This window comes from Peromyscus californicus, unplaced genomic scaffold, assembly GCF_007827085.1.
Source record: "Peromyscus californicus insignis strain IS unplaced genomic scaffold, ASM782708v3 Scaffold_20__1_contigs__length_68692818, whole genome shotgun sequence".
Lineage (NCBI taxonomy): Eukaryota > Metazoa > Chordata > Mammalia > Rodentia > Cricetidae > Peromyscus > Peromyscus californicus.
In genome coordinates, this window is record NW_026294503.1 from 65664508 (window position 1) to 65683973 (window position 19466).

The window sequence follows — 19466 nt, forward strand, 5'->3', positions numbered from 1 at the left end:
CTTAAAACATGGTCCATAGAAAAAGAGGAGGAGGAGGAGGAGGAGGAGGAGGAGGAGGAGGAGGAGGAGGAGGAGAAGAAAGAAGGAAGAAGAAGGAAGAAGAAGGAAGAAGAAGAAGAAGAAGAAGAAGAAGAAGAAGAAGAAGAAGAAGAAGAAGAAGAAGAAGAAGAAATAAATTGGACTTCACAAAACTTAAGAGCCTTTATTTTTGGAATTACTTTGTCAAGAGACTTAAATATATGTCCATACTAGGAAATAATATTTGCCAATCATGTATGTACCTGTTAGAAGATGTGTTGGGGAATATTATTTTAAGGTGTGTTTTTTTTTTTTTTATTTGTTGCATATGTTTAACTCTGTGAAGCTATGTTACTGTGCCTGCCTAAAACACCTGATGGGTCTAATAAAGAACTGAACAGCCAATAGCAAGGCAGGACTGGCAGGCAGAGAGAATATATAGGAGAAATCTGGGAAGAAGGGACTGAAGAAGAAGGAGCCAGAGGAAGGACACCAGGGGCCATCCACCCAGCTACACAACAAGCCACAGAGTAAGAGTAAGATTTATAGAAGAGAACAGGAAAAGCCCCGAGTTGAAAAACAGAGGGGTTAATTTAAGAAAAGCTGGCTAGCAACAAGCCAAGCTAAAGCCAAGCATTTATAATTAAAAATAAGCCTGTGTGTGTATTTGGGAGCTGAGTGGAGGATCCCCCAAAAGACTAAAGACCAACCAACAACAAAGATGTGTATCCATAATATACAAATAGCTCTCAAAATTCAATAAGAAAACATCCTCCAAAGTATGGAAGACTTGAATAGATAACTTCAACCAGGAGAATTTGCTGAGCCAAGACATTTAACATGTTTAGTCATTAGTAAAGCAGGAGCTAACACCACTGTCGGATAATAAATCCATCATACTAGTACAACAGCTAAAATTAAAAAGACTGGTCATGCCAGGTGCTGATGAGGATATGGGGCACTAAGGTCCTACTGGGCCGCTAGCGGGAATGTAAAATGGCATCAGCACTTTGAAAAGCAGTTCAGAACTTCCTTTCCTCTCTTTGTTATTTTGGTTTTGAAAGGCATGGCCTCCTGTAGCTGGAGACTTGTTATGTGGGTGAGAATGACCTTGAACGGTTTATGTGGTGGGTGTTGGGGATTCGACGCAGGCCTTTGTGCATGTTGGGCAAGCGCTGTACCCATCGAACACACCTGTGGCCCCTGGACTTTCCTTAACTTGTCAAGCACAACCCAAGAGGATCCAGTCATTTCATTCCTAGGTATTTATTTATGCCCAGAGAAGGAAGGCCATGCTTCCATACAAAGATGTACACCGTGTTCATAGCAGCTTTTCATTTGTAGCAAGCAAAAATCTAGCCTTAGTCTAAATGCCACCCGTAAGTAAGTGGATTAAAATTGTGGTATGTCCCTCCATGATGAGTGCTGCCCAGCAGGAAGAAGAAATGAACACCTGACAGGCAACAACAAAATAACCTCAGAATAATCATGCTGAGAGAAGAGTCCTACACCCCTACCCCCCCCCCAAAAAAAAGTTCATACTGTATGATCCCATTAGTTCTGGAACATGAAAACTAATGTACGGTAATAGAAGATCCGTGGTTGCCTGGGGGAGAGTGTGCGTGGGTGGGCAACGCAGGGAGGGATTGCAAAGAAACGCCCGGACCCCCTGGGTGTGCCCATCACCTTATGGAGGAGCTCCTGCACGCATACTCATGTCAAAACTGTATATTCTACACATGCAGCTTATTGTGTGCCAAATATATCTCAAGAAAGCTACTGTAAAATGCATGCAGTGGGCACATTATGCGGCAGTCTGTGCTGGTCTGCGTTAGAACAGGGTAAATGCTTTCCCCCTTTAGTGTCTACAATAAAGCTATCAGTCTGATGCTTGTGATTGACTGCTCCCTCTTAGTGACAGAACACCGAGGTTTGGACAGGTTGTCACCCGCCAGTGCTTAGTGAAAGAGGTGCTATTCCGTCTCCACTGAATTTGCATTAGAGACACAGCGCTGGGAGTTCTCGTCTTCACCGTGTAGATCCCCAGGCATGTGGCAGAAGCAGTTCAGAGGCTCATGCCAACTCCACAGAGCGACCCACTGAGTTCGGAGAGGGTAAGGTGACCTCTAAGCTGCCGGGGAGCAGCGTCTCTTGCCACTCGGAACAGGCCCCGGGTGGCAACCCTGGCTGCCATTTGCCGCGTTGCAACTCTCGGTTGACCCAAGATCGAGTCGATCCGCCAGAAACTTCAGCTGCGGCTGCACGGTGACCGAGTGTGCCCAGGAGCGAGGAGGGGGGCGGGGAGGAGGAGAGAGGGAGGCTTGTCATTGACCAGGGCCGCAGAGCGAGCACCTTTTCGGGTGTCGACGCCGGTGCTGGCCGGGCCGGCGGGGGCGTCGCGGAGGCGGGCCCGGGGACGCTGGCTGGCGCTCGGGCGCGGCGCCCCCTGCCGGCCGGGCTCCGGCGCGCATCCAGTCCGGAGCGCGGGGACGCAGGCGGGCGAGCCGGTAGCGAGAAGGCAGGCAGGCGGGCGGGCGGTCGGGCGGTCGGGCGGGCGCGCCCGGCAGGGTAGGTGGCCGCGGGACGGATGGGCGGGCGGGCGGGCGGGCGGGCGCGGGGGCCGCGGGGGAGCGGGCGGCAGGGCAGGGCAGGGCAGGGCAGGGCGGGCGCGGGGGCCGCGGGCGGGGGGCGCGCGCGGAGGGTCGCGCGGGCAGCAGCAGCAGGAGGAGGAGGGGAGGTGGGGGGTGGGGGGGCCGGGTGGGAAACCGGCGGCGGGGGCGCGCGCGGCGGGGGCGCGCGCGGCGCGAGTCATCAATTATGCAAGGGCTCGCGCGGCGCGGGGGGCGGGCGCGGGGAGCGCTCCAAGATGGCGCCCACCGCAGTCCCGCCCGCCGCAGCCTCGGCGCCTCTGCAGTCCGGCCGCGCCTCCCGGGCCCCGCGCTAGGGCCGCCGCCGCCGCCTCGCCCGCCGCCTCGCCCGCCGCCGCCGCCGCCGCCGTAAGTCGCCCCGGAGCTCCCACCCCCAGACCCCCGGCCCGGCGCCGCTCCTCGGCCCGGGCTTCCCCCTCTCGCCCCGGGACCCTGGAGCGGGCTCGCCCCTCTCCAGCCCGGAGCTTTGCCGCAGAGCGCACGGCGCGGCTCGCGGGCCGCGGGGCTCGCTCTCACGGGGCTCACCGGGGCTCGCGGGGCCGTGGAGCGGGGGTTCCTGCCCTTTGGTGTTTTGGAACGGGTGTTTGGAAGTCTTGCGCCCCCCCCCCCCCCCCCTTCTACGGTGTTTTGCCGAGGGCTCCCGAGGAGAAGGGGGCACCACCGGCTCCCACCTCTGGGCACCTTTACCCTCCAGGTCTCCCGGTCGCGCCGGGGACGTGGGCTTGCCCCGGCAACCCCCTCAACTGCTGCAGCCGGCACCCAGCCCCCCCCCCCCCCCACCAGTGCCAGCCCAACCGGGGCTCTGAGGCTGCTCTGCAGCCCCTCAGCTCTGCCCCCTCCCCCAGTCCTTACTGAATCCTCCCTCATCCAGCTCCACATTGCTACCAACTGCAGAAGCCGGGGGACTCCTGGGTTCGTGAGGCAGTCAGGACACCTACTGTCCTTTACTCCTTTACTCGGCTGTATCAGTGCCCCTCTCATCAGGGTGCTCAGGGGCTGTGTTGGAGCCCCCCGCGACCTTCCTTGGCAGGCTAGGATTCCTGCATCAGAGTACATCACTTTCAGAATATCCCCTTCCCCCACCCCCACCCCTACGCCACCCTATGCAGAGCTGGTTCCTCTCCTTGCTCCCTTCCCTCCCCCACCTTACCACGGGCAGCAGCACCCTGGGCTTCTCTCGTTAGCGTTGGGATACAGAACTGTTTGCCCAGCTCCACGGCTTGGACCCTTCCTCTCTACTTTGCTCTTGGTACCTTGGGGACCGTCAAACCTCTGCATTTCACCGGGGAGCTCCGCTCCATCCTCTCCGTTGCAACCACCGGTGGAGACTTGGCAGTTAACTTTCCGGGCGCTACTAGGGGCTGTCAGACCCCTTCACTGTCCCTAGCTTCGAGTTTGGATGGTGTGGGAATCATTTTTCAGCCTAATAAATAGGAATTCTCCAAACTGTGCCTCCTTTCCAACTCCTCCGCCCTATGCCCTCTTCCTCACTTACACTGCAGTTTTTTTTTTTAAGCACGGGGGAATACATTTTATAACTGGAGGTTCCAAGATTCGCATCCGTGTTCCTAATCTATGTCATCTGTTGGGGGACATAGAAGAAACTTTGCGTTGCATCTGGCCAAACTCAGGGGCAGGGAGAAATAATCACGCTGCAAAGCTCCGCTGCACAGGGGGAGCTGCTTTTAATGCACAGTGGGCATCCAGAAGGGCAGGGGTAGGAAGCAGGAAGTGTGGGTGAGGGCCGTCAGGGGCAAAGGGGGAGAGAGAGCTTTTTATAACTGTTTTCTCGAGTTTAAACCCAGAGATTCTTTAGAGGGGTATGTGTGCTAGGACCGGGGGTTGTCTTAGCTTTCCAAGGAGATTTCGGGTGTGGTAGATTTTTCACTGTCTCCCAGGCTCTCTTCCCTTTTCTCCATGTGCATTAGGAGATATGGGGGAGGGAGCCTTTTTCTTTCCTCAAAAAAATTGTTTTTGATGTGTAATGCAAATGGCTGGACAGCATTGCTAGTCAGTACCAGGGTGGCAGAGCTGGGGATTCGGACTTAAAATGCTGAACGCTTTTAGCATATTGTCAGTAACCCAGCTCTGGAAATACTGCAGCATTTTCCTTTGGAACTCATGACCCATAAGGCCTTCAGTTCTCCCTGAAAGAGGATTTGATTGCTGTGTGTGGGGGTAGCGATGGTTTGGTGTTCTGTGAGCATTCTGTCTGTCCTAGAAATCGAAGCTCTCTGGAGAGGGCTGCAAGCATGTTCTGTGTTCTCAGAACATCTGATGTGTGTGGATGTGATGTCTCTTACTGGGACGTGGTGGGTATTGTAAAGCAGTTCATGATGGTGCAGGCCAGTTAGTTACTGGTTTCTTGGGGTCAGCTTGGGAGGCTGACTTTATATGCTTTTGGTTTTCATTTGAGGTTTTTGTCAACTTTCATACAGATATTTGGAATCTTTTCTTTTAAATTAATAAAGGATAATGACTTGGGATATAGTATATTTAAAAATGAGTAGCCATGTAGTTGCTGTCTTGAAGGAGGACCCTCAGTAATTCCCTCCACCCCCTCTCCTCAGGTCTGGCCTTTTCTTTCGCTTTGTGCTGGAACTAGAAGGGGCCGGCTGTGGTGCTGAATGGACAGCTCCCTGGCTTGCGTGCTGACGTCCCAGGCTGGAAGGGACTGGGTCTGGTGTATGAGCAGCAGGCTTTCCTGTGGGTGTGGATCTGCCTGTGCATGCACAGCCGGGTTGTACTTGAGGTTGAAGGTCTAGTTATCACATCTTTCTTACTCCCACGTAACTCCTCATTTGGGTTTGCCCCTCACGGAGCAATGCTTTATAGGCTGCCACAGATCCATAGGTAAGGCATACATTCTGCTGACGGCATGATTTCAGCACATTGTTGTCATTTCAAAGAGCAAGAAACTGTTAATATTACAGTAATTTGGTCTTCGTCAGAAGCAATTAGATAGCTTACCAAGTTAAGTTGAATCTGAAGGGCATCTTTGCCAGGTTGATCTGAATAGTGAGCTGGGAGAGGGGCTCAGCAGGCTAGCTTGTAATCCATTGTGTCACTAGGGTAGGTTGGTCTAAAATGTGTTTAAAATCATAAATTAAGAAGGGGGAGCATCGCTGGGTAGTGGTGGTGCATACCTTTAATCCTAGCACTTGGGAGGCAGAGCCAGGCAGATCTCTGTGAGTTCAAGGCCAGCCTGGTCTACAGAGCGAGTTCCAGGAAAGGCTCCAAAGCTACACAGAGAAACCAAAAAAAAAAAAAAAAAAGGAGCATAGAATTCAGCATGTTCAGCCTCTTGCCTCACCTGGGAACCCTTCTTATAGGACAACTCTGCTTTGAATACTTGGTAGGGAACTCACTAACAACATGGATGAAACTAGTTCATGCACAGTTGTTGAAATACTTTAATCTCTCTTAAAAGATAGCATGTATAACACTGAAGGACATACATCGGAACTCTGGAAGGGGCAAATGTCTTTCACATGCTTGCGACTAAGACAAGTGAGACAACATTTTGTAGAGAATTGATAAGATGCTCCACCTATTTGGAAAGAATGCAAAGAAGCATGGCTGCCTAAAGTAAGAAAGGGGTTCTGTGAATGGAAAGAAAGCTGTCTTTCATGTGCTGGGTTATGTAACAATTCCGGGAAGCACCTGCTTTACTTAATGGCTATTTAACCCCTGTGGGCTATACTGAGAGGGGCAGAAAGTCCATCTCGTAGAGAAAGCGTGAAACAGCTTATCCAGAGTGGGGGTAGTTGCCACAGTTATAAAAATAACACACACCGGTTGCAGAAACAGCATGGAAGGAAGTCCTGACTTTTACATGCTCAGCAAAAGCACTGGCCACGTTTGAGTGCACTTTTTCAATTTCAAGGCGTACTTGCAGAAGTTACTCGAGTGACAGTTACTTTCAAACTGTATCTTCCAGGTTCTTAAACTCAGGGTCTACTAGACCCAGGGACTCAGACATTAAGCTGTTGTATTTCCCTTTACTTTCCCTCTTAATCCTTTAAACAATTTTCAGAAAACTATCTTCAATGAATTCGCTCACAGAATAAACCTTTCTTTTAAAGTCTCTTGGCTAAAATGTAACAAGTTAACTAGAGAATAAAGACAATGTTTCTCAACCAGTGGCTCGATGACTAGTGTCACCCGTGATCTGTGATCCTCGTATGTAAGGCATTGTATTAGACATGGACACGGTTGCTAACTGGCACCAACTTAGAAACTATACCATGCTCAAGATCCGTGGCTGTGAAGAGTGAAAGGGAGAAAACAGAACTTTGGCCCTTATTGACTGCAGAAACGTTGTATGACTGCCATGTTGAGCTCAGTGATTTTTTTTTTAACCTAAAAATAGTTTGTAAAAGGGTAGAAAATAAATATAGGAAAAGAAAAGAAAAAGGAGAAGGCCTCTGAAATTTCTGTCTCTGTGAAGTTGCAGAGACACAGCTAGATCACATAGTCAAATACTGTGTTACGGACTGAGGAGAAATGGCCCAGCTGGTTGCCATAGTTACTGTTTTTACATAGGTAAGATCTATGGGCCTTGGAGTCAGACAGAACTAGGTTCAAATCCTGAGTGGCTACTTACTTGCCTTTTAACCTTGAGCGAGCTATCTAATTTCTCTGGGTTTCAATTGCCCTTATCTATAAAATAGTAATAATAATGTCTACATTGCAGTGTTTGTGGGATTAAATAAAGTCTGTTTCTGAGATTTAGCAGGCTAGAGGGTGTTTGCATGTATGTCTCAGTTAGTTATATGTACTGTATTAAGTTTCAGTGGTCCAAAAAGCAGACAGCTGCTCCTTAATGTCAGTCTGGATTCGGAGGCGGGGTCGCAGGTGCCTTAACCTGAATGGGCAGTTCTAGTTTCAGAGGAGGAAAATCATACCACACCATTACATTTTCCGAAGTAATTCTTCTCTTGTTCCCTCCTGAACTAAGCTATGGTGGCTCCTGACCACAAAGGACTGGTTCGGCACTCACAGGCTGTTTTTATCTACAGATCTAAAGGTGGAATAGGCCCACCATTATTCTCACATAAGCTGGGTGTTATCAGTGTGGTAGAGTTTGGGGAGGCTTCTGTCTTTATTTTAGTTTCATTGGTATGTGAACTTTGAATGGCCGTGTCTGAATGGGTATCATTATTAGGACACACAGGTGACCACCCACCTTTGGTCATTATTACTCTGTTTACCAAAATTCAAATCTGGTGATTTTTAGAGCTAGGTATGGCAGGCGGGCCTTGTTCTGTGTTACCGCTTAGGGAGACAGCGTGCCCAGAGGTGGGGTTGTGCAGGCGTGAGGACGGCTTGAGAGAGAGCACAGACTGCTACGGGGTTGGTTGATCCACACTTAAAGATTTCTTTCCCCCATTAAATGGTGTTACATTCTGATGTTCATAGAACCAAGTAAAATGAACAGTTTTGGTTTATTTTAAGAAATTATCATTATCCTAGGTAGCTAAACATATCTTAGTGAGTGGGCACAGTGAAAGATTTTGAGATAGGCAGAAAGAAGGCAGAAGTACCTCTGAAGAAGCATTTTGGAAGAGGAAGATTGAGGGAAAATGACCCGAAGAAGTGTCAAGAAGTAGTTGAAGTAGCATGCATTCTCTTTCTGCGTCTGTCCTAACCCTCTGCCCACTGAAAGTCAGAGCGTAGCTGCGTTTGAAAAGGACCATCACACCTTTGTGTGTGCTTCTTTCTCCCTCTGTCTTGCACATAAATGCCCTTATGTGGTGACCCCTCCAAGCTCTCACACTGCCGACCTGTGTTATGACAGGACTGCAGGAAAGTGTGGCTGTTGACACCTGGAACATCTTTGCTTATGCCAGGTTGAGGCTGGTTCAGGAGTTGGAGGATGGGGCTCGCTGAGGATTGTTGCTGCCGGGGTGGGAGCTAGGGCACGAGGAGTTCCTGGAAGCCGTTAGGCTAGGAGAGCACAGGTGAGAGGTTAATGGTCAAGATTTTCCTCAGGCACAGAGATGTACCAGAGTGAGGGAAACTGGCCCAGAAACTGGGAACCTGAGGGTCTAAGACAATGGTCCTCAACCCCTTTGGGGGTTGCATATCAGGTATTTACACTAGGATTCATAACAGTAGCAAAATTACAGTTGTGAAGTAGCAACGAAATAATTTTATGGTTGGGGGTCACCACAACATGAGGAGCTGTCTTAAAGGATCGCAGCGTTAGGAAGGTTACGAACCACTGGTCTAAGAGATACTCTCAGTTTGGGACTGAAGCTCTGCTGGGCCTGGGAGCTGATTTGGGGTTTTTTTGTGTGTGTGGGGGGGGGGGGCGCGTGCGCATATATGTGACTGACATGTTATGTGGAGAGTTTGGAACATCTTTATAGCCTTATAGTGATAAGGAGAGGCTTCCTGAGTCACTGGGGCTTCTCCAGGGGTCTAGAAATGGAGAGCATGGAATCCCTCCAAAGTCCTGTGAACCGACTCGTTCCCTGCTCTGTTGGTCTGTGCGGCTCGGATGCTGTTAGAGGCTCTGGAGTCCCAGGCAGTGCAGACATATAGAAAAGTTCTGAATTACAGTTATCTGTTTTCTCCAGGTTTGTTCTTAGCTGATTATTAGCATTTCCACCAGAGTGAACTTGGGGAGTCAGGGAAATTAGTTAGGTTAATTCTAACATTGAGATAATAATTGATAATGAGAGGAAAAGCAATCCATTTTCATGTATGATTTCTTCCTGTTTTAATTGTAAAGACCGGAGTCCGTTGCAGACCACCGTGGACAGCAGTTGTCCTACCTTGCTGAGCAGTGGTCTCGGGAGTGAATGCGGTTGTCTGCTGTGTGGCTGGCTCCTTGTTCAGGAGTTCTTTAATTAAGGATGATGTAGTGAGCTCTGGTGCCACATCCACTACTGCCTTTTTGTCTTGGCAATAAGCTGAATAAAAACGATTTTAAATGAAAACAAATTAGTACATTTTTATTAAACTGCAGAGGAATATTAAGCAGGTTGGAATGAGCCTGGCAGAACTTTCTCAGAGATCAGAGTACCCAGAGACCTCCTATGCTACAGAATTCTCAGTTGGATTTCCTAAGATTTGGTATAACAAGATGTGACCTCAAGTATAATGGCATGCTTTAAAGATCGGCCTTGGACTGGGGAGGAAAGTGTTGGGAGTATTCATCAGAGCGGGCGGGGAGGCACAATAGTGTGAATATGAGCACTGCTCACGCCTTACGACAAGGTGTATGCTCCTGAAGACTCTGGTGGGTCCATGTCTGGGCTCATATCTGGGGTACGGCGGTCCTGATCTGGACAGAGTACAGAACCTTAAGGAAGGTGGGATCTGTTGGTTAGAATCTGTTTTGTTTTACCTTTTATGTTAACTTTATGGCATATTGTTTTCTTTTCCTGATTTCTGTGTTAGGAAAACTAGGGGACATTTTCTTGCTTTATGGGAAAAGGGGTAACTTTTTTTTTTTTTTGAGACAGAGTTTCTCTGTGTAACCCTGGCTGTCCTGGAACTTATTCTGTAACCCAGGCTGGCCTCGAACTCAGAGATCCACCTGCCTCTGCCTCCCAAGTGCTGCGATTAAAGGCTTGTGCCACCCCTCCTGGCTAGGGTAATGTTCTTAACCCCTTTAAGAACCTTTCCACAAAGACATTCTTGGTGTTCTCTCTTCCATTCTGCTTTAAAAATCCACCCACCCTTTGTATTTACTTGCTTGAATAGTTGCTAGAGGCAGAGGGTTCAAAAGTAAAAAGGTTGAGATGTCTTTTACTGTCTCCCGACCATCCAGCATGCACTCCATAGATACAACCGTAAGTACTCTTTGGGCACATACACACAGTAGCCCCTCCTGCCCCTCAAAACTGTTTCTGTCATCTTTTAGAAAGACTATTTTTTAAGATATTGACTTGTTTTGTATGTATGGGAGTTTTGTCTGCATGTATGTCTATACCATGTGCTTGCCTGGTACCTGCAAAGGCCAGGAGAAGGCTTTGGATCCTCTGTTACAGGAATTACAGACTGTTGTGAGCAGCCATGTGGGTGCTGGAGATGGAACCTGGGTCCTCCGGAGGAACAGCCAGGCTGTTCCTGATGGCTGAGCCGTCTCCCCAGCTCACTTAGAAGGACTTTGAATAATTTGATGATTTGATCACTTATTCTAGACTATCTTAGATCAGTCCTTCCTTTATGATATACATAATTCTTCTATGTTTTCCTCTTTTTGATGAAATTTATATTCTACTGTTTTGGGGTACTTAATGTAAAAAGTTAGGGTTTCCATTAGAGACTTCTTAAAAGTGAGTGTAGAGGAAGTCATGGTCTAGAAAAGTCGTGAAGTACAGCTGAGGGAGAGGAGTGTAGCAGGCACTGAGAGATACATGAACTTATCTGGTTAACTAAGTAGCAAACACAAAATATTAAATAAGAATGGGTTTTCTTAATGGTTCGTGATTCAATGATCGATAAGGGTTTAATTGCTAACGGAGTGGTGTAGTGGTGTGTAGTTAATAAGTTGATCCCCTCCCCCACAGCCCCCAGGTAAGGCTTCACTCTGAAGCCCAGTGTTCTAGAACTCACCATCCGGTCCAAGCTCACCTCAAGCTCATGGCAGTCCTTCTGCCTCAGCTTCATGAGGGCCTCCATGCCTGGCTAGAAAGTTGAATTTCCAGAAAATCTTCAAACCAGTTTGGTCAGAAGCAGGTTGTTGGGAGCTGTGTGCTCTGAGCTCGCTGTGAGCCAAATTGAGACGGTAAAGAAAGTAGAGTGTTCTGGGGAGTCGTGGGCAGTCTAGGTGGCCTGGGTAGAATTCCCCAGTTGCAGGTAAGCCTGCAAAAACAGCAGTGAGTTAGGCACCGTTAAAGGCTTCTCAGTCAGTGGAAAGCATAGACAATTTAGAGGAGTACTAAATGACCCATGATCAAAGCCATGGCATCGTGTAGCCCTGTTTACAGGGTGGCACAGAGCAAGGGGTGCATGGCCAAGTGGTTGACAGTTTGAGTTGGCCTCATTGTCTGTTGGTGAAAGCTTGCACTTGTGGTTACATGAGCAGGACTGACGGGAAAGGAAGTCAATAGAACTTTGAATGTGTGTGCTACCTGGATGCTTTTGTTTAGGTAACATTTGTTTAATTTTTAAATGGTTTTTCTGCAGGCGTTTCCCCCCATGAGCTTCGGAGGGTTTTGTTGTTGTTGCGTGTATGGAACTTGTTGAGACCATTTAGTGTTGCCCTCTGTATGGTTTTTGGTCTGAGTGCTTGGTATTGGATCTCCAGTTAGGGGGCCGATCATCGATGGCCCTTTGCCCAACCGTCACTAATCGCCTGTAGCTCTTCATCCGGGAGAGGGACCTTGTGAGATGTCCCCCATCCACACTGGCATGTCAACTGGTGTTGTCATCGTTGAGGTTTGTTTGGGTAACTTTAGGTTCAGATTTCAGCCTCTTGGTCCTCTGGCTCATACAGTATTTCTGCCCCTTGTTATGTTCAGATACTTTTAACCTGTTTTGTTGTTGTTGTTGTTGTTGTTGATATTCTCAACTGACCTTCGGTCTGGAGGATCAGGAATAAGGATCACACACCTTCTCTTAGGCGAAGGCTGATGGAGAGCTTTGTCTTTGCTGAAACAGTGGATTCCTTCCTTCCTTTCCTTTCCTTTTCTCTCCTTTTTATTGTTGCCTTCTATTCCAGATAGAAGTGAGTGGAGGAGGTTCTAGGGATAGCCACTAGAAGGTTTTTAGCACTTAAGAACAGAGGGAAGAGGACGAGGTATTATTCATGCTGTTACTTCAGTTCAGGTGCTGAGTCTTGAGCTGTGGATGTCAAGAATCAGACCCGGCTTGGATGAGCCCTCCACATGCGACAGTGGCCGCTGGCCCAGCGAAGGACCTGGGTGTCATTTGCAGTACAGGCATGCACGCGGAACTCAGTCTTGTTCTTGCCGCTCCCAGTTAGCAAAGATCTTCAAATAAGAAAAGAAAAAAAAAAATGAAAGAGTATTTGGAATATCAGAATGTGTATACCAAAGTAATAAAGTGCATTTAGAGAAAAAGCACACCAGAAATTTGCTTCAGTAAAAAATAACCTCATTTGTTAAAATTTCTTAAAATTCGGTTAAGAATGTTTAGCCGCTAAAATTGCTTGAGTAGCCTGAGCCCTTGCGACTTCCTTCACGTCCACCTTTTTGTGCTCGGACAGTTGGCAGTGTGGAGCCAGGGGGACAAGCCAAGTTCATGAGCATGCTGGAAATAGACGCAGCACTCCACGTGGGGCTAGGGCGCACATCGTCCTCACAGCGCTTCCATGAGGAGCGACTCTGTGCTGAGTTGTGTGCTCACACCTGCCTGAGGCATCCAACAGCAGCGCCTTGGGAAGCCGCTCTGGGACTTGGCTGGGCGAGGTGGGCCCACTTGACGGCCTGCAGACAGAGGGGGCAGTCTGTTGTGTTACTCTGTTTGTTCTAGTGCAAGGAGTGAACAGTGAGCTGTAGGGGTCTTCCAGACCCTTTGTTTGTAGTCTGTCTTCTTTCCTGTCTCCAGAAAAGGGGAAGAGGTGTGTAACATGCAGTGTTTCTCGTAATGACTGCAGGGGTCACGTAGCTTTCACTTACCCACTGGAGGAGTTCCCCTCAAGTGCCCAAAGAGTATGATTTGAAACTTTGTTGTAGGCCCTTGCGTCAGAAAGCCCTCAAAAGCTTTCCAGAGTGAAGTCAAACCTTTTTGTTCCTGTGTGCCCAGCAGATCCCAAAGACTCGCTGTTGGCTAGCCCGAGTGCTCCCTGTACCCATTTAACCAGGGTATACTTAGCCTGACTCTTGAGGGCTGACATGCTCTGTACCTGCTGCTAAGTCAGGGTTGTCCTCATCCTCGTAGCTTGTAGGGCTTGTGAGTATGGACGGTTTATCTCCTGTTCGTCAGCAGGCTGCCTCCTGGTGTCTGGTGGTAAGGTGTGGATTGGAAAGCCCAGAGTGCTGCTGCGGGAACTGTGAGGGATTTTGTAAGCGCCGTCATTCATGCCTTGGTTGTGGCCTGTTGCAAAAATCTCATGAACAAAGTACAAGTCAGGAGGCAGGGAAGTGTCTCTGTCACTTTCTGCGGGACTCCAGAGCCAGCGGCTCCCGTGGGTGCTGCTTCTCTCGAGCAGTGTGGAGTTGGAGGGCTTTCCTGAGCTGTTGGTGCTAGCGTTCCATCCCACAGCACGGTAGGAACTCTTTTGGGGACACTGGGGGTATATAATTATAAAGCCAGTGGTGGGTCTGTAGAATCCGAGGCGTGGACGGTAGTCCAAACTTTGGGAAAGGAAATACGTTTTTATGACCAGAACTGAGGGATCAGAACCTGCGCTGCAGTTCAGTCTTCAGGCCAACAGCGCGTGCGCCCGGGACAGCGGGGACTCCCACAGTCTAGGGTCCTTCCTGTTAGGGTTTTGTCCCCAGAGAAGGCCGTTTCTTTCTCAGGAATAGACTCAGTGTGGCTAGTGTTTGGAAAACGTCTGCACTAGCTTAGAGACAGTGAACACTATGTCAAGCAGCTTTGGTTTTCTTTGTATTATTTGTAAAACTGTAAACAGCAAAATTGAGAAAGGAATTGTTAAATTCTGAGTTAATAAATGTATAGATTTATGTAAGCGCAACTACTGTCAAGACAGAGAAGAGTTCTGCTGCCCTCACAAGACCCCCTTGTAGTCCTTCTGCAGGGTCTCGATGTGTAACTCTCGGCAAGCCCTGACTGCTTCTCCATTCCTATGACCCCCTGTTCCCAAATGCTGCATAAATAGAATCATACCATAGCATCTAACGTCCTGAACCTGGCCTCTCTGCTCAGTATAATATCTTGGTGATTTTTGTTGTGCCAATCAGTCCTTTAGTATTGGTGAGTAGTCTTTTACTGTATATAATTGAATTGTTTGTTCCGTTGTGTCTAACATTGCATGTAACAATTTGCTTACTCAATTCTGTGGAAGGCCAGTTGGACTATGGGATATTCCTGGCTATTGTGAATAATGGCTGCTGGACAGGTCTTGGTGTAAGTCTGAATTCATATTTCCCAGAGGTAGTCCCTAAGACTCTGACTACTGAGCTGGGCATGGTGGCGCATGCCTTTAGTCCCAGCACTCGGGAGGCAGAGGCAGGTGGATCTCTGAGTTTGAGGCCAGTCTGGTCTACAGAGTGAGTTCCAGGACAGTCAGGGCTACACAGAGAAACCCTGTTTTGAAAAACAAACAAACAAAAAAATGGGACTGCTGAGAAGTATAGTAAGTATATGTAGTAAGTATATGTGTGTCTTTGGCGCTCTATAGCGTGTGTAGGGTATGCATGTGTGTGCACACACCAGTTTGTGCATGTGTGAAGGCCAGAGGTCAACATCAAGTGTCCTCTATCACTCTCCACCTTATTTTTCTGAGACAGGGTCTCTCACTGAACCGGAGCTCACTTCCTGACAAGACTGGCTAATCAGTGAGCTCCTCCAGTCTTTGCTGTCAGTGCTGGGACTGCAGGGCATGCTCTGTGCCTCAGTGCTGGGACTGCAGGGCATGCTCTGTGCCTCAGTGCTGGGACTGCAGATGCATGCTCTGTGCCTCAGTGCTGGGACTGCAGATGCATGCTCTGTGCCTCAGTGCTGGGACTGCAGGGCATGCTCTGTGCCTCAGTGCTGGGACTGCAGGGCATGCTCTGTGCCTCAGTGCTGGGACTGCAGATGCATGCTCTGTGCCTCAGTGCTGGGACTGCAGATGCATGCTCTGTGCCTCAGTGCTGGGACTGCAGGGCATGCTCTGTGCCTCAGTGCTGGGACTGCAGGGCATGCTCTGTGCCTCAGTGCTGGGACTGCAGGGCATGCTCTGTGCCTCAGTGCTGGGACTGCAGGGCATGCTCTGTGCCTCAGTGCTGGGACTGCAGGGCATGCTCTGTGCCTCAGTCCTGGGACTGCAGATGCATGGTCTGTGCCTCAGTCCTGGGACTGCAGATGCATGGTCTGTGCCTCAGTCCTGGGACTGCAGATGCATGGTCTGTGCCTCAGTCCTGGGACTGCAGATGCATGCTCTGTGCCTCAGTGCTGGGACTGCAGATGCATGGTCTGTGCCTCAGTGCTGGGACTGCAGGGCATGCTCTGTGCCTCAGTGCTAGGACTGCAGGGCATGCTCTGTGCCTCAGTGCTGGGACTGCAGGGCATGCTCTGTGCCTCAGTGCTAGGACTGCAGGGCATGCTCTGTGCCTCAGTGCTGGGACTGCAGGGGCATGCTCTGTGCCTCAGTGCTGGGACTGCAGGGCATGCTCTGTGCCTCAGTGCTGGGACTGCAGGGCATGCTCTGTGCCTCAGTGCTGGGACTGCAGGGCATGCTCTGTGCCTCAGTCCTGGGACTGCAGATGCATGGTCTGTGCCTCAGTGCTGGGACTGTAGGGGCATGCTCTGTGCCTCAGTGCTGGGACTGCAGGGCATGCTCTGTGCCTCAGTCCTGGGACTGCAGATGCATGGTCTGTGCCTCAGTCCTGGGACTGCAGATGCATGGTCTGTGCCTCAGTCCTGGGACTGCAGATGCATGGTCTGTGCCTCAGTCCTGGGACTGCAGATGCATGCTCTTTGCCTCAGTGCTGGGACTGCAGATGCATGCTCTGTGCCTCAGTGCTGGGACTGCAGATGCATGCTCTGTGCCTCAGTGCTAGGACTGCAGGGCATGCTCTGTGCCTCAGTGCTGGGACTGCAGGGCATGCTCTGTGCCTCAGTGCTGGGACTGCAGATGCATGCTCTGTGCCTCAGTGCTGGGACTGCAGGGCATGCTCTGTGCCTCAGTGCTGGGACTGCAGGGCATGCTCTGTGCCTCAGTGCTGGGACTGCAGATGCATGCTCTATGCCTCAGTGCTGGGACTGCAGATACATGCTCAGTACCTCAGGGCTGGGACTGCAGGGCATGCTGCTGTGCCTCAGTGCTGGGACTGCAGGGCATGCTCTGTGCCTCAGTGCTGGGACTGCAGGGGCATGCTCTGTGCCCAGCTCTTTATGTGGATGCTGCAGGTCTGAGCTCAGGCTTGCATAGCCTGTACCTTAAGCCACCAAGCCATTAAGGGTAAAACTAGTAAACTACTTTCCTGTGTGGTTCTCTCATTGTGCGTTCCCCTCAGGAATGCTTGGAGCTCAAGTGCTCTGTATTCTTGGTGGTCACATTGTCAGGATTGGTTTGGTCATCCGTCCATCCATCCCATCCTCCCACCCACCCCCGCCATCTTAATAATAAAGACTCAGTGGTATTTCACTGTGGTTTCAGTTTGTAGTTCTCTAGTGGCTAATGCTATTAAATATCTTTTTACATGCTGTTTGCTGTCTGTTTGTGGTGAAATGTCTGTTCCGATATTTTGCCCATTAAAAATATATTGGATTTTCTATTGTGAATTTTTTTTATGGCTTTAAAAAGAAGTATTTCCTTAGATTAATCATTTGGACATATTTTCCCCCAGTGCCAATATTTCTTTTTCTTCTTTTTTGTAATGACAAATTTTAAATTTAAAGTTTTTTGGTTGAGTACAACTTGCTCATTTTCCTCTTTTTTGCGTTGTCTTTAATGACATAGGTAAGCCCTTTTGGTCTAACCCAGGGTGGTCTTGGTTGCTCTCCAGGGTGTGGCGGTGTCACACTAGTGGCGGGGTTACACTAGGCCTGTGAGTTCCTCTGCACAGAGGGTCTCCTCTGCTGCACTGCTTTCACGGCCCCCGTCGCGGGCGATTCCTTCCTCTCTCTCTCTCTCTCTCTCTCTCTCTCTCTCTCTCTCTCTCTCTCTCTCTCTCTTTCTGGAGTTTTAAGGTTCTGCACCTTTTCAGGTCAGTTGGCCCTGTCTGTGGGTTTGTCTGGACGTTGTTCTGTCCCATTGCTTTGTCCGTTTGTCTTCACACGCCACTCTTGATAACTGTCCTTTACAGGAAGACTTCAAGTCAGGTCATATGAGTTTTCCAACTTCGTTCTTCTATGAAATTGTTGTGGAAACAGACAGAATTAGCTTGTATATATCTCAAAAACTCCTACAGGCATTTTTGATCTGAACAGTATTGAATATATAGATCAGTTTGAGTGTGATATATTTCTTCATTTATTTGGGTACCATTTGACATTAGCATTTGGTAGGCTTAAATATTTTCTTATTATATTTTATTTATTAGCACGTGTGCGTGCGTGCGTGCGTGTGCGTGTGTGTGTATGTGTGTGTGTGTGTGTGTGTGTGTGTGTGTGTGTGTGTGTGTGTGTATGCGTGTGTATGCCTTGGTGCACTTGTGGAAGTCAGAGGGCTGTTGTGGGACTCTGGTCCCTCCCTCTGTCATGTGGGGACCAGGGATTGAACTTAGGTCTTTAGACTTGGTTCCAGCTGCCTTTACTTGTTGGACTGTCTCACCAGCCCCCATTTTGTAGTTTAAACATGTAGATTCTGAACACTTTTGCATTTATTTTTTAGCTAATATAAATGTTTTTATTTTAGGCTTCAGTTTCTAATTCATTTCTTGAATGTGGAAACATAATGGATTTTTTAAAAATGAGAACTTGTGCCTTACAACCTATAAACTCAGGTTTATGTTGATTCTAGAAGCTGCTGTGTGAGTTTCTTGATAATTGAATAGTCTGTGAAAAGTGACAGTTTAATTTCTTCCATTTGGATTTATATATCTTTTCTTCTCTTTTATTGCAAGCATCTTATAAGATATGGATGTGGGCCTTCTTCCTGCTCTTAGGAAAAACTGTCCAGTTTTTTATCATTAAGCTGGTTCCTGTAGATGTTCTTACCAGGTCAAGTTCCATCTCTTGATAATTTGTCGAGAATGGATATTCAATTTTGTCAAGTGTTTTCTTTTTTTCCTGTGTGAATTGATCCGACCGTGTATTTCTTTACTTCGCTAATACGTGATTTGCGCTGCTTTTCAAATATTGAAGTCTTTGTGTTCCTGGATGGATGACACTTGTTTGCAGAGTGTTAGTCTCACATTGTTGTACCGATTGGTTAATGTTTTGTTGAGCAGTGTGTGGTGGCATATGTCTTTAATCTCAGCACTCAGAAGGCAGAGGCAGGTGGATCTCTGTGAGTTTGAGGCCAGCCTGGTCTACAGAGTGAGTTCCAGGATGGCCAAGGCTACACAGAGTAACCCTGTCTCTAAAACAACAAAAAATAAAAAAAAAAATATTTTGTTGAGTTTTGCATGTACTTGAGAAAATTAGTTGGTAGTTTTTAATGTTTTTTTTTTCTTCCCCTTGAATTATCTTTGTTTTGGTGTTGATAATATTAGCCTTTGGAAACATTTTGTCAAATTCCTTCGTTAACTGTTGGGTAGAGGGCTCGGCCGATGGCTCAGTAGGTACAATGCATGGCAGATAAGCTCGAGGACCTGAGTTCAGATGCCGGTGCTCATGTCGGAGTCGGGCGTGAGGCTGTGTACCATGCAGCCGTAACCCCAGCTCTGGGGTCGAGGCAGAGCGAGGTGGCCTCGTCAGCTGGCCAGTGTAGCTGAAGTGGCAAGTTCTAGTTCGAGCCAGAGATTTGTCTTGAAAATGAAGTGGAAGAGCTGCAGAGATTTCTCTGTAGGCAAGAGGGCTTGGTTACTTGAGTTCCCATCCCCAGCACCCACGTGACACCTGGGCTGGGAATGCACACCTGTAAGCCCACGTGACACCTGGGCTGGGAATGCACACCTGTAAGCCCGGCGGCGCTGTGAAGGGTAGAGCCGGGAGGCCTGCCGCAGCTTCTGAAGAAGCTAGGGCAGAGGTGATAAAGCAGGACATGGGATGTCATCATCTGGCTTCCAGTGCACAGGTCTGTGCACACATGTATGGGTATATCAC

General features: G+C 48.8%; 1 protein-coding gene across 10 annotated transcripts in view; it reads left to right on the plus strand.

Annotated features, from left to right (window-relative positions):
• The first annotated feature begins 1544 nt into the window (after positions 1-1544).
• Positions 1545-19466, plus strand: part of Scn8a (sodium voltage-gated channel alpha subunit 8) — a 175757-nt gene continuing 157835 nt past the window's right edge. For 7 of the 10 annotated variants that reach the window (XM_052749001.1, XM_052749006.1, XM_052749009.1 and 4 more), the window contains exon 1: positions 2462-2586. The gene's annotated coding sequence lies outside the window, so the exon portion shown is untranslated. Of the gene's footprint in view, positions 2133-2461; positions 2587-2953; positions 3015-19466 lie in introns of those variants that run through there. The other 3 variants (XM_052749004.1, XM_052749002.1, XM_052749003.1) reach the window with 3 other exon arrangements.